We start from the raw sequence: 6,000 nt of genomic DNA on the forward strand, positions 1-6,000 counted from the left end.
TTCAGATGAAATATTTTTAAATAGATTTTTGTATGTGTGACATTTAGTGGAAGTCGTTTTTGCCTTCTACATGCTAAAGGTTTCCTGGTCACATTTTATGTTTTTTATGCTGGATCTAAAATGGTGGCTGCGTTTAAAATCCCTTTTTTTATTGTTGATTATTTTAGCTATTTTTTTTAACCTTTATTTCTGATGGTTCTGCAGCTACTTATGCCACCACCACCATCACCACTACTACTACTACTACTACTACTACTACTACTACTACTCTACTACTCATCTACTACTACTACTACTACTACTACTACTACTACACATTGGAGATTTATGTCAGAGATTTATGTCACAATCATTTGAAAGGATTTTTATGATGAGGGTAAATGCAGGAATTCATTCCGTTCCATTTCATATTTATGAAATGAATGATTAGATTTTATTTTGTCTGTAAAGTAACAGCCATGATGGAGGGCATTATTATGGAAATAATTTTCGAAGGATCAGACCTGGAATACCTGTGTTTATTGATATCTATCTCATAATGTGAAATTTAGGTGTTGAGTATTAATATTTTATTAACTTATTTCCTTCTCTTATTTTGAATGTTAATATTTTGGTATTAGCTTATTTCTTCTCCCTTTGTCCTTCCACCGGACTTAGTAGTCTAGTTATTCAGCCTCGGTTTTCCATTTTTATTTTGTTTAGTTTTATTGATATCGATTTGAGGGAATTTTATAGTTGTAGTAATATCTAAAATTTGCTATTTTGAACTTCAGCTAAGAGAGGCAATGATCCTTTGTGAGATTTTCGAGCTATACTAATAATATTCATCATATTTAATATACGTAGCATATGCAGATATTAAAAAGATAAAATTTATATGTATTTTAATGGCCACACTTCTCTCATGTTATGTTGAGTACTTGGGTATATTCATTAATTCTATCCCTTAGTCAGCCGTTCCTTGTCACGTACTCATTCGAGTCGTATGGTGAACAGTTCGTGAACACGATTTCGTATCGTCTAGTGAACAGTTCGTGAACACGATTTCGTAACGCTGTCAGCGTCACTCGATAATGAAACGGGAAAGATTAAATACACTTTATTGCACGACTGATATCCGTTTATACGGTGGGATGCTTTTACCCAATGCTGCCATTTGATACAGCGTGATGTGCCACTTTTAATAAGTATTGTTTATGAGAATATTGACGAGTGACCCACAAATACACGTTTGGTCATTGGCATTTAATTGGATCTTTTCCATTAGGAATATGGAAATGAAAAGGCAGGTAATTTGTACACTGAATATTTATTCGTTGTTATGAATTGATTGTGATACTTTTTCCGTCGCGCGTTGTTATGTTGCCGCCGTCGCCCCCCGGCGTTCCATCAACCCCACCACCATCGATGCTTCAATTTGTAATTGGATAATGCTGTAGACGTCATTGAGGGAGTCAGTTTTTGCAAATGAATCGAGCTTGGGTTGTCTGGTGTGCATGCGTTGCATGCAGCAGAGCTTTCAGGAAGTAACCTCCTAAGTAATAGAGACTTACTCAAGGGGTTCCTATTGTCTGCTTTGAATAACAGCGTTTTCGTCGCATAATACTGAAAGAGGGAGGAAGAGAGTGTGTCCTTTAGCGATAACGTTCTTGCTACATGTTCATACCTTTTTCATGGTCAGGCGTTAATGTCGTATTTACGTATTTTTAAACCGATGACTCGTTCCATTATCGGAATATATAGTATTTCTAATAAGTCTATAGTTGTTCCTTATTCTGTGAGGCTTCCTATGTATCTACAAAGCATGTTGGGTAGCTTGGCGTGTCCCATCTCGTGAAAAGTAGACGTTTTCGCATAAAACAGCAAATGCTGGCATCCATTCAGTAATGAACTTGGCTCTGTCATGGCTGCATTTCATGCATGTACGTAAAACCATGCATTTATGCAACATTGCTCGCGTTGCATCATGCAAGCTCAGCCAGCGTTCGTGGCAGACTGCCAGCTAGCTTTGAACACCCCTCGCCCTAAGTACCAGTACCCTGGCCCTGGAAGCATTTTATTATTTAGGCACTATTCATTTTTTGCATATATGGCCAAGTAATTTAGAACGGGTATTTTCAAATTTAGTTTAAATATTTTTTTATCCGTATCTTAAATAATGAAATTTTACTTTGATGATAATTCCAAACTCATTCTTCGCTATGTTTGGACAGTCATTGCCGTTTTAATTAACCCCCCCCCCCCCCCCTCCCGGCACCCTCACCTTCTTTCTTTCTTCCTTTCCTTTTCCTAGCCTAGCTGCGCTTAACGTTTTCTTCTTAAGTGAATGGAGTACTGTTACAGTTTCCATTATTCCAGTCTCTAATTTGTTTTGATAGAAAGCGTGTTCGTAGGATCCGCTAACGCATAAGTCTTAGGCCTTAAATTTTAGGCCTAAGAGGATCAAAGAAGCTTTCGTCGAAAAAAAAGGAAAGTAAATTATGGGACTTTATTAGTAGAGTTATGGCTCACTAAAGGACGATACACAGAACACTTAATGTAATTCATATTAGTTTTTATTTTCTGTTTATTCACTGTTATACTTTTTGCATTGAAGTAGACTACTGTGACTTTTAATTTTGGTATTTGCTAAGTATGAAACGACCGTTCTTTTAATGCGTTCATAATTTAATTTTTTTTTAACGAGTGAATATTTTTGGATTTAGGTACCTGCAACGACTCTCACATCCGTATTTATATATTTATAGCATACTAATTTTTTGCCTTGGAAAGAGTGGATCAGTCGCTGAGATTGATATATCTCTGTCACTACTTGTACATATATAAATATATATATATATATATATATATATATATATATATATATATATATATACATATATATATATATATATATATATATATATAATATATATATATATATATATATATATATATATATATATATATATATATATACAGTTTTGTGTACAATATACAAATACGTATGCATATAAAATATATATGTATGTATACACATAGTATACATATACGTATATATACTGTATATATATGTGTATGAAATGTGTGAGTGTATTATATGAAATTATGTATGCCAGACATTTAAAAGGACTTCACGTTATCAGCTATCAGCAGAGTAATTATTTAATGCCTCGGTAATAGATTGCTTAAAAGAAAAAATGCGACATGAAAGAGAGTTGCTTTTGGAGTTTCGTGTGTTATAAGCCTCCTAATTTCCATATTTCGTTTTTTCCCGTCCTGCTAAAAAGGCTAATAGCACCTTAGCTCTTTGATCCCTTCACACCTTCAACAGGCCTTACGAGGTTTGGTTATTCATGTTTCATGTAAAGTTTGACTTATTATTATTATTATTATTATTATTATTATTATTAGTAGTAGTAGTAGTAGTAGTAGTAGTAGTATAGTAGTAGTAGTAGTAGTAACAACACCAAACTCTCTGAACTAATATCATTTATATTATCAAATGGATTAATTAGTACTGCATTTTTTCTTTTTCTTTTTTTTGTAAAAGGAAAATATTAGCGTGAAGTCATATTCGTAAATGAGCGTAACATTTTCGTTAATTGTTTCCTAGGTTTGGGACGAATTCGGAACAGTTAACGAGAATGTTACCCTCATTTGCGAATATGACTTATTAATATTATCCTTTTACACAAAAATTCCCTTAGGAATGACTTCACCTGATATCAGAAATAATATCAGATTAATGGACCAAAATCTAATGTGTTGTCAAGAGAAGAAATCAGTACATTGCTTTCTTGTGCAACTTTGAAAACATTTTCCTTTTGTTGCTGGAAAATAGGTTTGCTTTTCTGTGGTGTATAGCGGAATCTCCAATATTGTCTGTTTCTTTGATTTGATTGCTAAAGAGGTGTTTTATTGATTTATTTTTACTTCGTAGAAAAAGGCTGAATATTAAACAGCTGAGTTTCCTAAATATTAAACAGCTTTTATTCAGTTGTGAAGTTGTCATTCAGTGCGTTCATCTTGGAAGAATCTGATAATTTGAATTTTATTATTATTATTATTTTATTATTATTATTATTATTATTATTATTATTATTATGATGATGATGATGAAGGTAGGAGACCCTCTCTCAAGCATGATTTGTTAAAGATGATGGCAGCATCAGTGGAATTGATTTTATATATGGTCTTTTCAATTCTTCTTATTATTCTCTTCTCATCAGGGCTGATATTTGCTAATAGCTGGCCGATGTTCATATCTTGGTTAAAGAAATGTTTTCTAAAAATACTAATTTATTGTTTTGATAACAAAAGTGGTTAACAAATCTTACTAAGATTTGTTAACCACTTTTGTTATCATAACAATAAATTAGTATTTTTAGAAACATTTCTTTAACCAAGATATGAACATCGGCCAGCTATTAGCAAATATCAGCCCTGAGAGAAGAGAATAATAAGAAGAATTGAAAAGACCATATATAAAATCATTCCACTGATGCTGCCATCATCTTTAACAAAATATTATTATTATTATTATTATTATTATTATTATTATTATTATTATTATTATTATTATTATTATTATTATTATTATTATTATTATTTATTATTATTATTATGCTCCCGTTCGAAACTGCTTTAAATTTACATGTTTGTAGTATAGGGGATACAAACAGATGACAAATATTTAATCATTTATTCTAGTTTATTAGCCAGTTCTTTTAAATCATCCATTATATTTTTTGTGTGCGTTTCAACCCCTAGAATCAAGCCATGCCCATCGATTCGTTGTGGTCTGCGTGAATGGGTCGGGTTTTTGGAAGGCTATCCAAAAATAGTGCAGTACCTTAAAGGGAATATATTTCTGCTAAACTTATTCAAGTCATGCTCATGTCCATGGCTTGTGTGGTAAGCAAAGGAGAGGAAGAGTCTGTTTGGAAATACCAAAAGGGAGTGTAAGGATCGGTGATGTCTGAGAAGGCAAAAGAAAAATGTGTGAATAATCATAAGGAAAATGTATGGTGGACTAAGGGGAATATAAGGATAGGTTATTTTTTTTTAAGAATGAAAAGTAATGTGTGCATAAGAGCTTTGAATTAAATTGAATTGAATAACATTTAGGCCAAAGGCCAAGCACTGGGACCTAAGAGGCCATTCAGCGCTGAAACGGAAATTGAGAGTAAAAGGTTTGAAAGGTGTAACGGGAGGAAAACCTCAAAGCAGTTGCACTATGAATCAATTGTTAGGAGAGGGTTGAAAGTATGATGGAAGAAAGAGAACATGAAAAGAGGTACAGTAAAAGGACTGAAAGAGGTTGTAGCTAGGGGCCGAAGGCACGCTGCCAAGAACCTTAAGTAATGCCTACAGTGCACCGCATGAGGTGCACTGACGGCACTACTCCCCTACGGGATATAAAAACTGCGCTGAAAATGTATAATTCAACGGACGAGAATGAAAGGAGAATCGGAATTTTGGAAAATGTACGAAATGTTTACGTAAGATATGTATAAAAAAAAACTTCGATAATACAAACGAAAATGTGAAGATGAATGAAGGTTTAGGTGATGTGAAAGAGTAATAAAGGAATAAACGTGGGGATAATCCGTGGCCAACCCCTCTGGGAAAAATAAATTGGTAACTTGCTGAAGAAAAACTTCAGGAAAGGTGATTAAATGTGAAGATGAAACCCTCCTGAATATAAGGAAGTGAAATAGAGGTAAAAGAGGTCGGGAGAAACTATAGTCAGTATACAAAGGAGAATTGTTGACAAATATGGAAAAATGATTTGAAAATGAAAGGCTTTTAAAGGGATGAGTAGACGTGAATGCGTAAAAACAGAGAAACAAATACTCATTAAAACGAATGGAAGAACATGAAAAATGAAAGGTTTGAAAATATAGAAAACGAACAGCGTAGTTGGGTATTGAATGGGATTATAGATAAATATAAATGAAGAGAAAATTGCGTTCGGTATGAAAATATAAAAATTAAAGACACTTAACTAATTGAGAA

The sequence above is a fragment of the Macrobrachium nipponense genome, chromosome 24, assembly GCF_015104395.2.
Source record: "Macrobrachium nipponense isolate FS-2020 chromosome 24, ASM1510439v2, whole genome shotgun sequence".
Lineage (NCBI taxonomy): Eukaryota > Metazoa > Arthropoda > Malacostraca > Decapoda > Palaemonidae > Macrobrachium > Macrobrachium nipponense.